The sequence below is a fragment of the Podarcis vaucheri genome (assembly GCF_965113315.1).
Source record: "Podarcis vaucheri genome assembly, chromosome: 6".
NCBI lineage: Eukaryota > Metazoa > Chordata > Lepidosauria > Squamata > Lacertidae > Podarcis > Podarcis vaucheri.
The window spans coordinates 70,122,352-70,145,095 of NC_138764.1; the positions used below are offsets into that span (position 1 = coordinate 70,122,352).

Here is a 22,744-nt window from a genome sequence, read left to right on the forward strand (position 1 = left end):
AAAGCTTTCGTGTCTTGACCTTTTGAGCTTGTGAAGAGTTTTTCTGAGAAGATGGCTGTGCTGCATTTAGTTGTGCTCTGGCTTGGCTTCGTGTATAGGGGCGAGCTGTGGTTTTGTGCCTTGTGCCAGCCAGATCTGTGTAGGGATTGCAGGGGGGTGCAGCATCCGGAGGTGCCACTATACAGAATCTCTCAAATGTGTTAATCGCCAATGGATACCAGAAAAACAGGGTTACGAAGCTAATCCAAAAAGAAACACCCCCCAAAAACCAAGACACAGAAGAAAACAATGGCATGGCCCTCCTTCCTTATATCAAGGGCACTACAGACAAAATCAGCAAAATCCTCCATAAACACAATATCAAAACAGCCTTCTGCACCAACCAAAAAATAGCCAATATCCTCAGAAACCCAAAAGACAAAATCCAGCTGGAAAACCAAGGGGTCTATGAAATACCCTGCAAAGTCTGCCCAGCCACGTACATTGGACAAACAAACAGACGAATAAATGCACGTATCGCAGAACACAAGAATGCCGTCAAAAAAGAAGAAAAAACTTCCTCTCTTTTCCAACACATGAAAGAAACAGGACATGAAATTAATTTTGCAGATTCCAAATTGCTCTTTAACATGGAACATCACCACAAGAGAATAATCATGGAAGCCATCGAGATAGAGAAACACCCTCACAACATGAACAAGCGTGACGACACGTCCCGCCTGCCAGACATCTGGAAATTAGCCCTCCCCACAAAAACCGACACCAGAACCAGAGGCACACAGAACGCCGTCACCAATCAACCACACCAGACCCAAACCCAGACCCTCTCCACAGACATATTACAGACTCCATCCAGTAGCCAAACTATAGTGGCACCTCCGGATGCTGCACCCCCCTGCAATCCCTACACAGATCTGGCTGGCACAAGGCACAAAACCACAGCTCGCCCCTATACACGAAGCCAAGCCAGAGCACAACTAAATGCAGCACAGCCATCTTCTCAGAAAAACTCTTCACAAGCTCAAGAGGTCAAGACACGAAAGCTTTAGCAACTAATCTACACTTAATGACCCACCCAGTGGTATTCAGAATATCACTCATGAAATCACCCAAGATATCCCTCAAGTAATTAAGGAACAAAAGAAGAAAAGGCACACTAATCTAGGAACTTCCTCTCTGCCCAGAACGTTGGAGGCTATACACCACACCCCTCAACAGTATTTATAGGAACTCAAACACCAGACTCTGCTCTGTTCCAGTAACAAGAAGCCGAAAGCACCAGCCTGAAGATGACGAGTGAGACCTCGTCGAAACGTCGCACAGACACCCCGACTCTTACACGGGAAGACACCCGAAGACACCAAAACCTGCATATATATATATATATATATAGAGAGAGAGAGAGAGAGAGAGAGATATGACCTGAAATACTGAGGAATTTGCATGAGGATTTTTTTTCAACTGATGTTGAAATGTAGAAAAACCAAACCTAAGACTGGAAAAATGAAAAACTGTGAGAAACTGGCAAATTTCCCCATCCCTAATAAACAGTGAAACATGTGAAATGCAGAAAGTAAAGATGGTGATAATTACATAGTAACAAAGACTCTCCTCCCTGGAAGAGAGGGGAGTGGTTGTGGGAGGGAGACCGAGCTCCGCCCCTGGTAGGGGGCATTAGCCCCCTCCCCTCCTACCTGGCTGGCGCCCACGCCCACCGGGGGTAGCCAACCAGGTGCCTCCGGGGGGCGTGTGCAGCAGCTTAATGCTGTGGTGCCAGCTCCGCCTCCTTCTCATTCGTCGTCGTCCCTCAGCGAGTCACCCACCCTCCACTCCCATTTAGCTCAGGGTATAGGTTTTTGGCCTTGCTATGGACCTTAGGTTGGTCGCCCTGGTTGTCTAGGCGGCCTGGTAGGAATTTTTCCATTTGGCATTAGGCTTTTTGGTTTTTTCGCCTACCTCATAGCAATCGTCACAACATTTGTGGTATTGGTGGGTAGGTTAGGCATTGGATTCATGTGTTGTGCTGTGTTAAGGGCTAGGTGTGGCCATCGCCTATGCTATCTACCGTGGGTTATTCCGTTAAAGGAATCTGGCGGTCGTGTATTTCGTCCGATGCCTGCTTGGCGGGAGGCCATGGCACGACCCTCGGTGACATCAGGGGGTGAGCCTATAGTTGGATGTTGGATGAGCATCAAGCTCCACCTACTGTTGAATAAACCCACCACCTATAGTCATCCAATGCCTAAGCCAATACCTTTCCACTGCTGTAATCAATAAAGTTGTGGCCTTTTCTTGCCCATTAACCTTATATCACGTGTCCTTGTGTATTTATTTCACATAGCGGGGTCGGGCCCTCGATCCACAATAGTCTTTCATTTTAAAAAGAAAAGAAAAACCAGTTCTTGATAACACAGACAGACCCATGCAGCCTGAGCCAGGTCCCCTTGGATCTCAAGGCCCAAGGTATACTACTTTCCTCATCCTTACTTGGGCCTTGAGCCCAGCCCAGGACAAAAGCAGTTCATCTAGAAAGAGCCTTTTAATAACAAGGCAGAGTTGGTCTGCAGACCCTGCCTGATATTTGCTGGTGGTGCTTGGATACTGAATTTCATCCCATTTCCCCCCTTTGATATTTATAATCAGCTGTGGAGCCAACCCCATGGGCCGCAGGAGGTTGCACTCGGCATCTGTAGCACCCAGCTGGCAAACGTTGCCATTTCATGTACGCAGGAGAGAAGCGCAAGAGTCAGCTATGCCTGGCTCCTAGCTAGTTCCACATGTAGCATCTGGGTTGCCTTTGCGGCTGGTTCCCATCAGCTGTGATTTGTGCCTTAAGAGATAGAGCAAGGTCAAACTCCTGATGAGCAGATATTGTCATCTGGAAGATTTCTGTCTGGCTTGCTTTGGGAAATGGTGTGTGTCAGAGGGGAGGGGAATAGAGTGTGTTGCTAGAGATATGAAGCTATGTAGCAGAGATAGTATATAGAGATAGATAGATAAATGATTAAAACTTGTCATTGCAAATGAAAAATACTTTCTTGGATTCCCTGGATGTACTGTAGCCTCTCTTCCTGTCTATAGACCACTGATTGCCAAAGTCAGGAGGCAAGTTGTGTGTGTGTGTGGGGGGGGGAATTCATCCAGTTTTTCAAAACTTACAAAACTGGATCTGTGAACACAGAAAAAATCATATGGAAGTGAGTCACCCTCATATGTGCTTGAAATGAATGAACTTTTAGCCCTTTGAATTTTTCCTAAAGGCAAGAGTGTCAACAACAAAATGGCACAGAGTAACTAATTAACAAACTCTGCCACTGTGATTGCTTAACCACATTCTGCGACATCTGGCATCGTTGAAAAGCTGCTGTGAAACAACAGGAATTATTCCCAAAATAACTGTACAGATGGGTTTATGCAGATAAGGAAGACAGTTCTCTTCATCTGCCATTGGGTGGCGAAGTCATGAGTTGTGCCTGCAACAGGGTGAAACCAAGCTTTTGAAAATGCAAGCCCATTCTCTACGTTTGCCACTAGGAGGCAAAGTCTCCTGGGGCTACACGTGCACAACCCAACTGAATTGAGTTCATGGAAAAAGTCACGCTCAGGTTTGTGAGAAGCAAACATAGAGTTGGCCTCAGACTGCAAATCTGAAGTCTCTCCCAATTGATGAAGGAGTATATGTGACTGGGCAAGAAAGTAGAGAAAGTAGAGAAAGTAGTGAAGAAATCTCCCAGGGGCACAGGCTGGGCTCATAGCTCAGTGGCAGAGCATCTGTTTTCCATGCAGAATGTCCCAGGTTCAATCCCTGGAATCTCAATATAGGATTGGGAGAGACACAATGCTGGAGTACTGCTGTTGCTCAGTATAGACGCTACTGAATTAGGCAGTGTTTGAACAATACAGAGTGAGAGGGACCAATGTTTTGACTCTGTATAAGGCAGGTTTCTGTGTTGTTTCTTTGGAAGGAAGGGTCATTGCTCAGTGGTATAGCATGTAGAAGATCCCAGGTTGACTGCTGAGCATCTCCAGGTGCTCAGGTGCTAGAGGAGAGACCCCTACCTGAAACCCTGGAGAGATGCTGCCAGTCAGTGTTGAAATACTGAGCTGGCTGGACCAATGGACTGGATCAATATAAGGTAGCTTCCTATCTTCCTTTGGGACTGTATGAAAATTTCAGACCAAGGAGGACCTTTTGGTAGACCTTCTAGAATTCTTCTTGCCTTTTCTGATAATGGCAACAGATACAAAGCAGATCCCAGCATTTGTGTGGTGGAAACCTAAGAATAGCATCCTTGCCTACAGATATCTTACGTGTATAATAGGTTTGAAGAAGGCTGTGGAGACTTGCAAGTAACCTAGAAGGGCTATAAATATGTAATGCACAAACACAACAGAATTGCAGCACGATACCTTGGCTTATTCCAGATTCCAAGCAATGCTGTTTCAGCCACTGCTGCCATTTGTGGTGGGCTGCAACTATGCAGAGACAAAGTGAATTCAACTGCAGAGACGGAGGGCGTCCCTGGCATCTGCTTTTGCCACTCAGCCTCGTTCCCTCTTCCCCCATCATTTGACTGCATCAGCCTCAATATTTAATAGCCATAAGCCCCACAAAAGCTTCTGTGAACTTCACAGGGATTTGCAATGTAATGTAATTTAAGCCACTAAAATAAGGAGATGAATGTTGTCCATGTGCCAAACACAATGAAAACCCCACTTGGATCTAGTGTGAATTTTGAAGTGAAGTGGCTGTTGAAATCCAGGCTAGACATTGCTCATTTTATTGGGGGCGGACAAATTGCCAGTAAGCCTGCCACTGAGTGAAAAAGACCCTGCTAAATTCTTTCTCATTGCATTTTTATACACAAGGAATAGGCCAGGGATGGGGAATTTGTAGCCCTCCAGATTTCACGGAACTCCAACGCCCATCAGTCCCAGCCAGCATGGCCAATGGTCAGACAAGACTGGAGTTGTACTCCAGCAACATCTGGAGGCAAAGGTGCCAGCTTGTGAGGGTGATTGGTGGGATGTCATATGTGTGACATCAGGATATTGGGAGGAGCCAGGGTGGAGCTGAACAGGGCGGCCACATGGCACAATGCCTGGTGGCCCCTCCTCCTACTTTTGGCATTGCCACTGGTGGGAGGCAGCTTTGACCCACCTTCCCCTCCGAAGCAGGAGGAGGAAGAGAAGGAGCTGGCCACGGAGGCATGCCATGCTCGGCTCTATGCTTTGGCTTCATGGTTTCAGGAAACGGGGGGCTGCCCCCTACCCCAAAAATATAAGGGGGCCAAAAGGGCTTGGCTCCTGGGAGTTGATGCCCTTGTCTGGAGGGCCACAGGTTCCCCTTCCCTATAGTTTAGAGCAGTGGTTCTCAAAGGGTGCGGCCTGCCACACTGGTGTGGCAGGAAGATTCAAGGACAATCAATATTTGTCAGAGGCCGTGCTGAGGAGGACTGCACTGAGGAGGAATGGTGGGAGCTGCCCCCTCTCCCTGATCTTGAATCTTCCCAAGAGCAGGATTTAGAATAGATTTAGAATAGTGGTTTGAAGAAGGGCATAGTTCAGAAGACAGAAGCTGGGAAATACTGGATGGCAGCTAGCAGAAGAAACACTGGAAGAGAGAGGGTTAACAGATTCACAGTCTCTGGACAGCATCCCCAACTCCCATCCCCAAGGACCCGGAGAGCTCAGAGAGTGTTAGAATACGGTACAAACTCAGATTACAAAACGTTGGAGTAATGTAGATTACATAATAGGAATGGAGGGGCAAACCTTAATTGGGAGCACCGCCAGTCTAAGGAGATACTTTCTTTTGTCTCTCACTGTGTTTATTAAAGAAACCAACTGGTAAGACTTTCCTTTTGTTTGATCTGCTATTTACTGCCACAGGGGAGTCAGCCGATTCCCCAAAGCCCACCAATATTATATTTTAGGATGTTCTTATGTAGTTGCATTGTTTTATACTTTCTCAATGTCCCACAATCATATTATAAAGTCGCTGTGTTCTATGCTATAAATACAAACACTGCTAGGAGTTGTTTTGTTTCCTTTTTCCAATGTACTTCTTATCAATAAAAAATTTAGTGTGGTGCAAGCAATTTTTTATTCTGAAAGTGTGCCCCAGAGAAAAAAGTTTGAGAACCACTGGAGCAGAGGCTTGATTCATATGTGCAGGTTTGTCACTTGATGAGTACAAGATCAAGCAAAAATTTGCATGTTTGAATATTATCCAGTGTCTCCTCAAGTGCAATGATTTTTTTTAACAGAGTCAATGCCACATGTGAATGAAATACTTGTAGCTCATGGTAGTATAGATGCTTTGCATGCAAAAAGTCTCATGTTCAAATCAATCCCTGGCATCTTCCAGTAAAACTGCGGAAATCTTTCGTCTGAAATCCTGCATGTTCACAGCCAGCCAGTTTAAACCAGGGAGGGGGAACCTGTGGCCTTCCAGATGTTGTTGGATTCCAATTCCCATAATCCCTGGTCACTGGCCATTATGGCTGGGGCTTATGGGAGTTGGAGTCCAACATCACCTGGAAGGTCACAGGTTCTCAGTTCCTAGTGTAAACAATACTGAAGCAAATGCACCAATGACCTGACTGGGCATAAAGCAGCTTTCTATCTTCTTCTTTTTTTCATTCATAGCCATGAATGAAGTGTTTGAAGTGGCTAATTGTTTATTTTTTATTTTGGAAGAAATCAGCTCATTACATTGCATTTCAAATCATCAAGATACAAAAGCAGTTGGCACCTAATAAATTGTACATTCAGACAAAACAGAATCGGACAAATAAAAGGCTTTTTTAATATAAAAAAGATACACTTATTTATACACTCCCCCCCCCAAAGGGAAGTCCAGAGTACGCTACAAGGTTGTATTGCGATAAGAGAAGCATTTCAGAGGAAAAGCCGCCTGTGACTGCACACAGCCATTTGACAAAAGCTTTTGCTTTGTAGATAGCACAGGCTCCCTTTATTCTCTGAGACACAGAATGACTCTAATGTGACCTCTTTAATTTCCTTAGGGAGTACGTGAAATCATTTCTTCCTGTAATTCAGTCTCCTGCTTGAAAGGGACAGTGCAATCTTGGCCAGCTAGGTGAGATTTCAGACCAAGGCCTGGATGCAGAAAAGCATGTTTAAGGTCACAATCCGACAGGTAGATATCGGCTTAATTGCTTAGGAAGCTACCTGAGGCTCCTTGGGAGAGCAGCTGAGAGGCCAAAAGATGCTGTGGACCTTCCTCTCTAGGTTAAGGCCTCCTCAGTACAGTGACAGAAATCTCGACCACTGTAGTTCTGTTGTAGGCAGCACACCAAGGGCAGGAGGGCCAGAAACTGGTCAAAGCTCTCTTGGTCCCCTAACACATTCCTGAAAAGGGTGAACAAGTATGCCAGCCCTGGCTAGTAACAACTGATTAAAAGTGCCAGCGTTAGAGTGTCAGACTAGGACCGGGAAGATATGGCTTCAAATCCCCACTCATCCATGAGACTTGCTAGGAGATCTTGGGCCAGTCACTGCCCCTCAGCCTAACCTGCCTTGCAGGCCTGTTGTTGGGATTAAAAAACAAAAGTGGAAGAATCATGTATATCACCTTGAGCTCCTTGGAGAAAAAGGTGAGATATACATGCAATAAATTTATTAATAAACTTAGGCTGCAAATCTTATGGGCAGTGAAAGCAGACCCTCCAAGTGTCCCTATTTTCCAGGGATGTCCCTGATTTAGAGAAGCCATCCTGGTTTCTGATTTGATCCTGGAATGTACTGCTTTTCCTTAGAACATCCCTATTTTCATCAGATAAATGTTGGAGGGTATGGTAGGATGTTCCTATTTTCTTCTGCTAAATGTTGGAGGGTATGGAGTTATCCAGCCCCCAAGCCTTCTGAAGGCAATCCTGTATAGGGAGGTTTTTTTCAAATGTTTAATGTTATATTACATTTTTATATATGTTGGAAGCCGCCCAGACTGGCTGGGGCAACCCAGTAAGATGTGTAGGGTATAAATAGTAAAATTATCATTATGGAATGGGATGTCCCTATTTTCATTGGAGAAATGTTGGAGGGTATAGTGAAAGGGTCCTTTACCAAGGGCCAGTCTAATCTTAGAGAGAAAGGACAGCATACCATTCTCCTAGGACCGTACCACAACTCATAAATTCAGCTGCATGTGAATAATTCTTTTGCCACCTCTTGCCCTGTACAACAGCTAGGTGAGGTCCCTTCATTCTGATGTGTTGCATTCTGCACTGCAGGAACACACATGAACACATGCACACACAATAGCATTCACATGTATATTCCATGAAGGGCCCATACCCCTACCCCAAATGTATAAATGAGCTCTTAGTGCAGGGGTCTGCAACCTTTAAGACAAAAAGAGCCACTTGGAACCGTTTCCGAAAAACAAAAACAAAAACTGGGAGCCGCAAAACTCGTCATTATAAAAATAACTTTTTTGTCACTTTTTTATTATTTCTTTGTTTGACCCCTCAGAATTACTCCTCCTCATAGAAATAAACGTTAAATTAACAAGTTCCCTTTTTGTGTGTGTGTGTTCACTCCCCTTCAAAACAGTGACCAGCGTACATGCCCCCTTTCAATGCAGTGACCAGCGTACATGCCCCTTGCATGGGCCCCCATGCAACGTCACAGCCAGTACAGCGCCCGCCACAGTGGGGAGTGTCGGGGCGCACAATGCGCCTCCTCCCCTTGTTAGTATCCGCCCCAGAGCCATGGCAAAGATGTAAAAGAGCCACATGCGGCTCCGGAGCCGCAGGTTGCAGACCCCTGTCTTAGTGACACAATGAGTCTACACAGAAGTTTATCCTGCCTTTGTGCCCCTTGTCTAAATGCTATAAAGTGCCTTAGAAAATCCACACTGCACCAAAGCAAGTTCTTTGCATGCTGATGCCCTACTGTTTATAGTATTGACTTGCAGAGGGAGAAAAACAGCATTTTAATTAGTATCCAGGGAACCTCATTATACCAGAGGTCAAACTTGCACCTGGATTTTGCTCACAAAGCAAGTCCATTCGGGGAATAGATGAATACTTTAGCCAAGAGTAGATGTTAGGGTGAGTTCTGGAAGGTCACCCCACCCCCTGAGAAAAGCACTCGAGGAACAAAATTTTGAGCAGAAACACAGCCAAAGGCAAAATATCAAATTTGCATGAACACACCCCTGGCTTTTATTTATTTTTAAAATTAGTATAAGTACTCTACAGCTACTCATACTGTAAAGGACTGCCACCTCTGGTTTTCAAGAATTTTAGCACCTGGGCATATTGTTCTTGGAGATGTACAGCCTCTAAGAAGAGGGTTTGGTTTTTTTGTTTTTTGTTTGTTAATTAAGAAAATGTAACTTATGATAACATAAGCATATTGCACAATCTTTTTCCTGTCTTGATGAAATAAACTTCTGTGTCTTAAAAATAGTGTATGGGCAGATTATCTTAGAACATGCAAAGAGGGAATCTCTGTCTCTCTTTCTCTGACTAGGCAATAGTCTGGGATGATGGGAGTTGTAGTCCAATAACATCTGGAGGCCCTGCAGCTCCCTGTCCCTGCTTTAGAAGTTTGGTGGGTCTTGAGCTTAGCTTATCACTGCAAAGTGTACTTGCTTTTCTTTCTGGTGAATGCTTCGCTATGGCTCTGCAGCCTCCCTGTCTGAAAAGATGATTTGGAAAATGAAGTATGCATTGCAACAAACAAACAAACAAACAAACCTGCACTCCACCTATAGGAGTTTCTTTGAGATTTTCTATCCCGTTTGATAATGTTCTAATACAATTTTCTTTTTCATTAGTTGATGGGGAATGGTCAAAAGAACATACTACTACCCATCTCTCCTGCAGCTTTAATTTTATTAACTGTGAAGTAGAGACAACAGCCTATTTTTTGAGGTTGGATAACATAGTGGGTTGGAGTCAGACTTAGTCATGCTTTGACTAACTGATTTCACTGGGACTGCTCTAAGCACAATTATATCTGGATCCACCTAAGTACATGTGAAACAGAGAAAGAGAGGGGAAGAACACCTTTTGATGCTGGATTTATATGAAGGGTTTCAAAGTGTGTTTTCACAGCAGAGAGTAAGCATTTTCAATCCAAGTGCCACTTTACCTCCTGTGCAACTTTCCAGGAGTCACATCCCAGTGGTGGGTGTGGCCAGAGGATGAAGTAGGCAGGGCAGTGAATGTAAATTTTACTTTTGTGCAGTGCACCCCTTTTATCCTCCATCCTGGCAAACAACAACAACTTATTACTTATACCTCGCCCATCCTCATTTTTTTATTTTCTTAGAATGAAGAGAACTGAAAAGCTGTGCCTGGAAATACTGTCCAACAACTCACTGGGGATTATGTTTTAATTGACTATCCTCTACACTACCAGCATCCTAACATTTGAAACATGAACATCCTAACCTTCCTAATTATATATGAGATAGTGAGTAGGTACACACACTTTAAAAGAGTGTGCTGGTTGGCCAAGCATGCTTGTATTTCTTGAATACGGTAATGCTAATAATTTATACCTCACCCATCTGACTGGATTTCCCCATCTACTCTGGGCAGCTCCCAACAGAATATTAAAAACACGATAAAGCATCACACAGTAAAAGCTTCCCTAAACAGGGCTGCCTTCAGATGTTTTCCAAAAGTCAGTTGTTTATTTCCTTGACATCTGATGGGAGGGTGTTCCACAGGGCAGGCACCACTACCAAGAAGGCCCTCTGCCTGGTTCCCTGTAACCTCACTTCTCGCAGTGAGGGAACCACCAGAAGGCCCTCAGAACTGAACCTCAACTGAACGATGGGGGTGGAGATGCTCTTTTAGGAGTGTTATTAGTGTTCAAGGACTTATTATAGCCAGTCAAAAATATTCAAAGAAGGAACAAAGCAGGGCAGGTGAGGGGGATAGCCTGGGGAGATGTGGTGTGGCCAAGGGACAGACAGAGAGACCTAGAAGGACACACCTGATCCCTGGACCAGAGGTTGTTGCAAAGCCCAAAACAATACTTAATGAAATCCCATAGAGTAGCCTTCCTTGTGATTTTTGCTGAACTGAATAACTTCCCCGAAGGAGGTGGAGTGCTTCTACCAGTCTCTGAGGTGCCACCTGACAAAGAGAAAGAGAGAAGGGCTTCCTCCTAATTTTATTGCATTTAACCAATCAGGCAGAATTGATTACTCTAATGTATTCCCATCTCTTACACTTTCCTGAATGGAGGACTTCAGAGGCAATAATTGAAGTAAATTCAAATCCTCGGAAAGAAACCACCTTAATGTCTCCAGTGGTGGACGTCTTTGTAATTATGAAGATGGAATTGGTTGTCTTTCTGCAAATGGAGTATAATGAAAGGGCTTGGTGCATTCCTAAGTGGGGGCAGAGACGGCCGTTTCCCCTTAGGGACAGAATTTGCATCCATTTCTTTCCTCAGTAGGCAAGTGTGATTATTCCAGTCAGAGGAACAAAAAAAGATCTTTGTGGAAGATAGCTATTTTGGCACAGCAAGAACAAGAATGGGATTTACTCCAGGTTCTTAGACTCTAACACCAGGAGGAAGTTGTTAGGATTTCAAGATTGTCTTAAGGGAAAGCATGAGTAAGGATTAGAGATACGCAAAATCTGTTTGTTCAGTCCTTAATTTTAACAGCTACTCAGCACACATAGTCCAATCTTCTTCATCCCCTTGTGTGCATCTGATGAAGTAGGTTGTTTCCAAGGATATACAGTCAGCATCCCTAAGCAGAGCCACGAGGCATCCTTCTCAAGTAGGTCAGAGTCTTATACTTCAGAATCAGAGTTCATAATCCTGAAAAATGTAGGCCTTGTAGTGACATCTAATCCATTAAAGCAATCTCTTTCCAAAATGCAGATCAACTGCTCCCTGTGGAAATTAACACAAGTTATTATCCAACCCCTGCACCTGAATTGTCTAAAACCACCTTTTAAAGCTGTATTATCTTGGCTTCTATTCTGACACATCATGAAATGATGGAGGTGAAGTAGAAAGAAACTTGCCGCTTCCCCCCACCTCTCTGCTTCTTTTTCATGAAGGGTTCATTGTTAATGTAGTTCTGAAATGTGTTTGATGGATGGTAGCGGGTAGATTTGCCCATTATTCTCTCTAATCTGCCTGATATACAATTTAAGGGAGATGGGGAAGCGGGGAGGGGGAAAAAACAGCTCTGCTAAGAGGCTGTGGAAATTCAAATCAAAATTCATTTATGCAGCAATTCCTGCATTCATTTAAAATAACCCATTAGATATTGTCCTCTGCTAAATTTAGCAAACACTCAGGTGTGCATGCCCTGGGAGCTTTTAAACATATTGTGTTGGGGGGTGGGAAAGAAAGCTAATTAGATAGACAAATTTAGAAGGAGGATACCATGCTACAGGAAAAGAAGTGGATTATTAGGTGTTACTTACTGTAAAAAAGAAGAAGAAAAAAGCCTGACCCCAGCAGGGACATTGGGGTGGAGTCAGAGGACAAGATTAGTCTCCAGCATGATGCATGCTGTTGTCTTGATTTAAACAATAAATAATAATAAGGGCTCCCACCTCTTCCCCTAAGGGTTTACCTTGGCTCACAACTGGATGGGGAATCAATGGGATGCCTGTGAGTTCATGGGGTCCTTTTTCCTGCACATCTCACATTAACAGCATGGAAATATAAGGAGAATCCATTAGATGCTTCAGTAAAAAGGGGCAAGGTATGCAAGAGTCTCATATCAGGGGTCAGGAGTTGCCAGTGTGACACCCATGGCTGTACCTGGAGAGAGGCTTCCTCTGACACCCACAGGGTCACCTCCCCTTGCTGAAATCAGACTTGAAAGAAGCATTAATATAATGTAGGTTTAGGGTTGGAAGGGTTATCTCACCCCCTGCAATGAAGGAATCACACCTAGTCACATTATTTATTTATTTTGGAGCCAATAGAATAGGTTAAGGTCTGTGCTTGGTCACTGTGTGTGTGTGTGTGTGTGTGTGTGTGTGTGTGTGTGGTGCCCACAACAGTTTCTCCAGCTTGTATATGTGTCCATGGGCCCACAGAGGTTGATGACCTATTCTGTGTTGCTTGAACCTAAAAACTGCCCTGTTGGATCAGGCAAATGACCACCTTTACACCTTATCTGAAGCGGGAGGGCTCTCACCTAGAACTGGAACTGTGGGAGCACCCACAATTAGTTCCTTGGGGCCCCACATTGACTGGGCTGATTTTGATCATTCCATGAGGCGATAGACATGGTATTGTGTGGAGGGTGTGTTTGGAGCCTTCAGCGTGATTCATGGCTCAAAACATGTGAGCACCATCACTAAGCGCCGCCACTAGACTGTGTTATGTTGCAGAGCACAGTCTCCCCGAACCACTCCACCGCTACCTCTCCAGCATCTGATAATCAGAGTATTCTGCCTGGCACATACACAGAGACTCTGTTCTTACCCACATAGATAGTGGTTATTGATAGATCTACCCTTCTTACAAAGCTGCTTATACCACTAGCCACTGCAACATCCTGCTGTAATACATTCCATAACGTGGTTGGGAACTGAATGGCACACAAAGGGTTTTCTTCCTGGCATGGAAAAAAAAAAGCTGCCCTGAACCTTCCTAGTTTGCTTATAGAATTATGTGAGCACGTTTGCAAGAGAATAATTTGTGCTCTCTCTATTCTTTGTAATTTTATCAATTTTTGCCATCTTCCGGAATTATCATGCCATCCTTCCGTCGGCTTAAAAAGTCTAGCCGACTTAACTCAATGCACACTTACTAGGGAATAAAAGTTAAAGGTACCCCTGCCCGTACGGGCCAGTCGTGTCCGACTCTAGGGTTGTGCGCCCATCTCACTTAAGAGGCCGGGGGCCAGCGCTGTCCAGAGACACTTCCGGGTCACGTGGCCAGCGTGATGAAGCTGCATCTGGCGAGCCAGCGCAGCGCACGGAAACGCCATTTACCTTCCCGCCAGTAAGCGGTCCCTATTTATCTACTTGCACCTGGGGGTGCCTTCAAACTGCTAGGTTGGCAGGCGCTGGGACCAAGCAACGGGAGGGCACCCCACTGGGGGGATTCGAACCGACAACCTTTCGACCGGCAAGTCCTAGGCACTGAGGCTTTTACCCACAGCGCCACCTGCATCCCTTACTAGGGAATAAGTCCCACCAAATTTTGTGGTACTTCTAAGGGCTAAATACTATATAGGTTCCATGTTGTTCCAAGACTCATTTTCCCTTTTGCAAAGGAAAGGCAACTGCAGGAGGCTGAAATTATGAGTGGGGGGGGAGTGAGGAGGGGGTATAAAGTGCTCTTATTCTTTCTCTGCCACCTGCTTGTCCCCTCACAATCACTACCCCACCAGTTTCCCACCCATGAGATGTAGATATACTTCCCTCTTCCATCAGGAGAAAGGCAGTGGATGGTATTGGGCTGAACAATCAGGGAACTGTAACGGAAAGCGTTAACCAACCCTACCACATTATGGCCTCCTACAGATTTTCCTTCCTTCTTTCCTTCATAGTTTAAGAATGGAACGGTGTTTATGGTTGAGTTTGGCCCCAAGTAAACTTGCCTAGGATCACACTGTGCCTTCCTTCACCAGGAACACGCTCGTTGATCGTTTTATTTTAGGCGCTGAGACGTTTCGCTGTTGAACACATTTAGCCTTTACAGTCAATGCAGCTACACTCTGGAGTAAATTATTTGTAAGTTTTGAATTAGATGGCATTTATTAAAATTCATAAGACAGGTGCACAATTCTGCAAGCAGACGTAGGGGAAGGAGGCAGACAAGCAGTCTCCAGAGCACTCTGGCTCTTTCTCAGCTAGGAGCTTGGACATTTTGCTATTAGGACCTCGGTCCAAAGTCTGAGCCATTTGCTCTTAGATTCACACACAGCTTGACATGCTTTCATGCTCTGAAACACGAAGGACAGAGCACCACCAGTGTACTTTTTGCCAGATACTCCCAGAACCCCCTCGACAGCGGATAAATCCAGGCAGGCTGTGAGCAACCATAAATGCATTGTGTGAGTGCTCTGGCATCCCAGGCAAAAACTTTGCCTTTATAGACATCCTGCATGGAATTTACTTTCCTTACGCAGTCTGGTAGAAAATGCTCTTCTGAGTGCTCCTAATCCGTAATGAGGACACCTGCTTGTTTCTTTTTATGGGTCCATTTCCTCCTTTGCTCCTTCCCCAGGCCCTCCCTCCCGTGCATCTCCGTCATTCTGCCATCTGACACAGCCGCTGCTGGGTGACATGCCTCTTTGTGCATTCTTGGTCTCCTCCAGTGGCTGCACACAAGTGATGCCTTATGAGAAGTACCTAATGGAATTCAGCTTGCACACTGTGAAACGCTTAATGCACAGCCTAGTGAAAGTAATGGACTGTCTTGCTACCGACTGATAGAAGCTCTGGCTCAACACGGCCATTCATTCCGGAGAACAATGTTTTCCTTTTTAAGATGTTAATTGAAAAGGAAAAGGACCTGACAGGGCACTCGCGTTCCAATGGGTGAAAATTAAAAAGCCCACTCCGACAAAGCGAAAAATACTGAATGGGAATGAAGAGACTCAGGAGCATAAAAAGCAGAAAGAAATACAAAGTGTCATTTGACGGTGCAGAGATAAAACCCAGCTCTGCTAGTCTGGTGCATAATAGAGCTGAGGGCAGGAGTCTTGAGAAATTGCCCCCATAATTCACAGCATCTTCCCACTCTATGTGGCCAAAGATCAAGTCAAATGTGCTTTATTCCGAAGGTCTAGAAATACAGTATCTTTCTTTGGCCACCGGTGCTGAAATACATGCACTACCAAAGATTAGAAACAGGCAGATCATACTCCTAGGTTAGCTAGCCATGGATTTAAGACCCATACAGGAAGCATGATTAAAAGTGTCATGAGCATTACACTTTGATTTTAAATATGTTGGCTTGCAATGCAATTGCTATCTGCTACTGACTGAGCAGGATAGTCTGCAAGTATTCTAGAGGAGGGGTAGCCATGTTAGTCCTTTGCAGCAAAACTAACAGTATCTTGTGGCCTCTTAAAGGCTATGGGCAGGATTCAGCTAAGTTGCTGCATGTGCAGAATGAGGTCTGCTCACAAATGTGACTTCCCTCACCTCCCCTGTGCACATCTACACCCCCTAAATCTGCTCTGTGGGGCTGAAGGGAACCCAAAACAAGTTTAAGGGGCATATGGAAGGGGAGCTGGGGAGAAAGTCCCATTGCATGAGTGGCCCTTGTTCCCCATTCACATACCCCCCCCAGCACTATTTTGAATTTTACACCAACAAATTTGTTCTACCCAAGCTTCTGTCGACTAGAGTCCACTTCATCAGATATAAGGCATATGACCAAGTGTGTCTAGTCCATGAAATATTATGTCATACTCAAGCTGTTGGTCACGAAGGGTACCAGAGCTGTTGTTTTGAGCTGTTGTGGGAACTTCATGCATGTAAGTGTGAATTTGCCACCTGACCACCGAAGGGATGTGCAATCTATTGCTCAGTTAAGACATAATGGAAAACCATGAATTAACATGCACAACCATGTTAACATGCACAAGATGTGACAAGTCTTGGGTTCATGTGATTCCTCCTCTTATGCATGCCAGAAAAGGAGCTTCTCCTTCCAGTTTTGAACTAAGCGCTGTTCCTTGGGCATCTTAACTCAGGAAACTGCAATTCATTTAGATGGTGAACAGAACAGGACCAGAAACCACCGAAAGAGAAACATGTGAGTCTGTGGCTCTGTTGTTTAGGGGGGTACTAGGAAAACAGGCAAGTATCAGGCAGGCCTTTACTGCTACATAACATGTCTGGAATAAACACCAACTATGAACTACTTCAGCAAAACCGTTACAGGTGGCTAATGCAGGAACCATAGTGCTCTGGGGCATACATTAGAAGTGGCCCAGGTGAGTTTGACCAAACTGCAGGAGGCAGTTGAAGACAGAAGTGCCTGGCGTGCTCTGCTCCATGGGGTCACGAAGAGTTGGACATGACTAAACGACTAAACAACAACAGCATGGCTCAGGATTCTATTGGGAAACATCAGTTTTCCATTATAGTTTGAACCAAGACCTTGAGTTTGTGAAGGGTTGCCTGCAACAGCAGACAAAGGCAGGCTTATTTACAAAGGCTTCTGCATTGCTATCATCATCATTAAAAACACTGAGAAAATTCAGTGAACGGAAGCCTTTTAAATTTAACAGAAGCCTTTAATTAATTTCATGTCACATTTCATTCATGTTAATATGTCCATCCAACAAACTTTTTTAAAAAAGTTAAGGGTGATTTCCAGGTATACAGTCACCTTTTTATTACCCCAGTAATAAAGAGGCTAAAGGAAATATTTGTTCTGAAGACCTTCCTGTATAAAAAAGGACTTGACATATTATCATCCTGCTTGGGTTTAATTAAATCTAGAAAAGCAGGAACTCTCTTGCCTTTTTAAAGAATTTTCTATGGTTGGTTACGGTTTGTATAGATCAAAGAGTGATAAAAACCATTTTTTTTTAAAAAAAAAGTTACCCGAAGCTTCATCTACATAACTCTAACAACAACAGCCACCCATCCTGACAGCCTGACAGATATCTGCTTCCATTACTCATCAACTGTTATGCTGCTATAGTGAGGCAGAGTCTGCAAAAGGAGACAGCCACACTCATTCTTGTTTAACCATGTTTTTAAAGCTACGGCTTATACAACCAGAGGTCAATGAAGTGAAGTGTTAATTCTGTAATAACAGCTGGACTACAAGAAGAAGGAAATCTTAAGTGCTTGACTTTTGCTTGCCAAAAGCCAAAGCTATGCAGAATTTCTGTGCAAGGAAGAATACAAGAATGTCTGTTGCGATCAGAGTTAACTAGCCATGGCCAAGCACAGAAGTGAAATGCATGGTTTTAGGTAGCGATGGCAGAAATACTTAGAGACACCCTAGTTGTTTGCATTAAATAATACTCGCAATAGAAATTGGATTTCCATGGTCAAAATGTTTCAATTAGAGCCAGATGCTCCAATGAAACTAGGCCTCAGTGTCATGGTGTGAACTGATGACATCACCGGTCCAAACCAAGACTTTGGCGCACAGCTCTCCTGGCACCTCTGCTGAATTTGAATAAGTCACAGCCTGCTCTAGATGGAGACCCCTGAACAGTTTCAACAAATTCTGGCTTAGTCCAAACATTTTATTTTTATTGCCTTTACCCCCTGTGGTTAATTAGTTTCAGTTTAGAGTTACTTTGTATGCATCCTCTTAGTGGTGGACTGTAGAAGAATTGGCAGGAATTAATCATAAGCCATTTTCAAACAAGCTACTCCAAAGTATCAGGCTGTAGGCTACGTCTGAACTTAGACCTTGAGGGTGCGTTCTCAGTCTAGTATCCAGAGGTCTACTGCTGCTGGAAGGCAGACTGCAACAGGCAGAAAGCTTTGCTCTGTATCTCTTCAAGGTTAAGCTCCTGATATATATTTACCAGGTCTAGTCAATACAGAGGCTTTGTGATGCCTCTGTTCTCTTTTTCCTTGTGCATCTGCAGAAGTTTTGGTATGTATGCTCCCAAGTAGCTTACTAGGCTACATCAAATTTCAGGCCATGATGTTCCCTGAGATCTTATGATGAAGGGTGGTATATAAATCAAATAAATGAATAAATAAATGTTCCTGGGCATAGGGATTGAACTAAGTGCATTCACAGGCATTTCACCAATGCACCCTTGCAGCATCCTCTGTGATGTGGGTACTCAAACATTTTGCTAAATTATGGAAATCTGTAGAACTCCCATTCATCACATTTCTCCATTAGATTCCTGCATGCAGAGGATATTGCCAGGGATCACGTGTACCGTGTTTGCTTGTGTGAAACAGCTCTTCATGTTATGGTTATGCTGAGCGTTTACATGCTCATTTTGGAGGGTGAAAGGGGGACTACCTGAGAGGGGGAGATTTCCTGACGCCCCTTTGCTCACCCTATTTACGGTCTGTTTGCTACCCAGCCTGCTATTTGTCTCCTAACTGGCTGATTACAAAGTCAGTCATTTTCCTAAATTGGAAATCATGTATTGAGTGTGGTGCCATCACAACAGTATGCAGCCAATCAAGTTTTGGCAATGTGACAGTGTCTTCCTGGATAGGAATGCTTCCTGGATAGCCCAACATTGCCATCACTCCGAATGGGTGAAAACTCTGCCCTTCGTTTGCAGTGTCTCCCCATTACTGAAGGGTGGGGGTTTCTGTGGCTGTCAAGAATGCTCTTCTTTTATTGCTTCTAGTTCTTTAAATTGCTGAAGTTCAAATTATTTTTAAGAACTGCCATGATATATGTCCCTTTTTTTACCAAGGGCAGCCAGTGATACATTATGCCACTGGTAAACTCAGCAAATAAAAAATGATTCATTTTAGTTCTTTTGTGCTTCTCCCCCCCCCTTTCAGATTACAAAGGGCAACACAAGTGGGCTTTTATAGAAAGTATGCTCAGTCTCTAGTTATCCAATAAAGGGAAAAGGTTAGTAAGAGCAGGTTAGAAATACCACTGCTAAGTCAAGAAACCAATAATAATAAGAGAAGCATCTGCAAGCATCAAATCACATTAGTGACTTTACTGTCATAGTCACGCAGCCTGATATTACATCAAGCACAGCTATGCAGGCCGGGGTCAGCTGAGTATTTTGCTCCATATATATTAACTATTATCAGAAGAATAAATCAAGAGCTTGTTTTACAGCAACACACACATTAGTTTTCTTCCTTTAGAGCAAACTTCGTTTTCATCCTTCTGAAGGGGTTCATTTAATAGCGTGTGAAATGAAATGTCAACATAAATTACAACAAATAGCATCGTATCCACCATCAGACAACAGGACTCTGTTGGGAAATACACTTCACAAGTCTGCCGGACAAGAGATGAGAAGGATGTTACTAGCTGTTTGCACTCCAGGCCATGAGGTTTTCCTAGGATGGAGCATGGGCTATTGTTCCACTTGTTCTATTTATTTTGGTGGACTGGTGCTAAATGGACCATAACTATGGTTTAGACTCCTACCGTAGGCAATGATCTAGCAAGCCATAGTAGCAATGGGACAGTCAGGATCCTCAGTAATAGCTATGATGGACAAAGGTATTCACAAATGCAAACAATAAAAATTGCTCTCCCAGTCACCTTCCCCTAGGCAGGGACTAAAGTAAGGTGTGATAAAAAAAACCTCAAGTAGACAATGATCTGAATTTAAAATGACCACAAATTATTGATTGCAGGTGTGGATGGAATTTTGGCTCAGGCAATGGGTGTATATCCATTCTAGCCTCCGGCCAGAAGGCAAGGACTTTTTCAAGGCCAAGCATTCTGGCTTCCCCAAGATATTGATCTACCAAAGTGGTCAGCCTAAGGCCACTGCTGGAAGCTCTATGGCTGGCCTGCCCCATGTTTGGCTTCTGGACAGAGACTTACGCCGAGACCCCTCTAACAGGGTACCCTGAGTAAGCTACTGGTTCAGGGCAGGATGATGCACCACTTCACCCAAAAGCTTGGTGATTGGGATTCCTTCTTAACTGCCAACAGTTGTGACGTTTTGCTATGGGGAAGGGCAAAACTTTTAGATGGGCCAATTTGTCTATGGGCAAATTCCTTGCCGGCTCTGAAGACAGCAACCATTGGCAACCATAGCAAGATGAAAGGGACCCAAAGATGGTTAAACAGAAGGAAACCTAGGGAATAAAGCAAGGCTAAACCAGCAACCTGTAAAACAAAATATCTTTAAAATACATGTTAAATAATTGACCTAGAATGCAATAAACCAGCTAGGGAAATTCCCAAATGGCCACCTCAACTTGTGTGCTCTGGCTGCTGTGGATGGTGGTCAAATGAAAGGGGCTTCAACCTGTGAAAGGGGTAAGCGGCAATTCTGATACTTAAAAGCGGACCAGCATTGTTTATGTCCCCTCATGCACCTTACCAGGTCATACGACTAGTAGAGTGGGTGAAACAAATTGTTTTTTAATAAATAAATAAATAAATCAGATTTCCCCAAAATACCATGGTTTTATTTCAAAACATTTCCAGGTCTGTATGTTGGAAGAGAATGGAGTGGAGCTAGTTCAGTAATCTCCTTTCTCCCTCATGATTAGTTAATTTAACCCAGAAGATAAATGCCTGAATAAGGCCACTGTGTCACCCCTTTCTCTTTTAACAGGATAAATGATCATTTATTGATTTATTGCTTGGAGCCTGTGGCTGGGCTCCAAAGGTCTGCCTACACTTGCATTAGCCCAGTGGAATGTTTGGCTATTTGAACAGCTGACCTCCATGCCAAACAGCTTTTGAAACTCAGCCTAAAGCTGCAGTCCCCTGACAAGGAGTTCACACCTGTTCCACCCTGCTAATGGACCGCTGTGGTTACTTGAAGGAAAGGCACTTTTCACATACAAATTGTACCTAAGCACAAACTGGAAATCAAAAGCCTGCCTACTCAAAAGTTAACTCCATCAAAATCAAAGAGGAAAGGAGCATAAATATGAAATATACCATTATTTAGAATAGGAGCATTATTATTACCACCACCACCATTATTATTATTAATTCAATTTATATCCAAAGATCCCAAGGTGATGTCGAATATCAGTAACATAATACAGAGCATAACAATGTGCTTAATGTGAAATCTGACATTATTTTTCAGAAATCTAACATCGGTGACAAAATTCATCCTGTGCTGGAGTGAAACCCACAATAATTTTTTAATTTTTTTTTTTTACATTTTGGGTGGTGTTACTTTTGGATCTGGGTGCTGTTACATAGTGATAAATTAATCTCATGCTTTCTTTACATTTATCTAATCCTTATTCATGAATTATTGCTTCCTACAATGAGGTCTTATGGAGACTCTTTTTTGGTCAGGTTTTAATGTACAGCTCCCCCACACATCAGTGATTCTGGCAGAGCTGTGACATGCTTTTTCGTGGGTCACTTGTTTCCAAAGCAAATGAAACAAAAGGCTTGTATGTAATTAGAGACCATCCATTGTATTTGACGATCACATTAGCTCCTGTGGAGAATGCCAACCCATGATTTGTAGGTACCTCTCCCCCTGATTGATGCCCATTTGCATTCAATACGGGGGCTGCAGACCTATTATTGTGATGCTGTTTGTTACACAGAGCCCAATTAATGAAAGGTTAGGATGCAATTAAAAACTATAAAGTTCTTTTTATCTCTGGGTGAGGTTTATATGGCTACTTGAAGTTCCCATATGAAGTTGTTGCCAAGTCTGAGGCCTCTATCCCCTGTCCACCCCCACCCCCGTAAAGTGTTTTGATTTCCTGGAAGAGGCAAAGGTTTAGTCTCAGTGGGTCAGTTATTGACACTTATTGAATTTTATGTGCATGTTGTCTGATCCTCCACTTATCCTAAGGCCAAAGGACTTGATGCGATGACTGTCCTTAATGTTAAGTTGAGTTGTAAATCCATGAAAATTAACGTGTTTGGCTTTGGTGAAGTGGAACAAGTAACAATGAATAACAGAATAAAAGAACATTGGATTAGTAATTGTGAGACATTGGCAAAAAATCAGTCTTGATAGAGTCTCATGATAATCTGTTCAGATTTCTTGAAGAGCATTTCAATCAAATGACATTCTTTTATCAAGTTGAGAATACCTCCTTAAGCTTTGCAAGTGATTTCATAGTGAGCCCCTGTCTTCGAGTCAAAGGGAGAAAAGAGTATCTTTCTCTTTCTCCTGAAA

At 43.7% G+C, this 22,744-nt stretch overlaps 1 protein-coding gene across 8 annotated transcripts in view; it reads right to left on the reverse strand.

Annotated features, from left to right (window-relative positions):
- Positions 1-22,744, reverse strand: part of KCND3 (potassium voltage-gated channel subfamily D member 3) — a 281,448-nt gene that overhangs the window by 196,506 nt on the left and 62,198 nt on the right. The gene's annotated exons all lie outside the window — the stretch shown is intronic.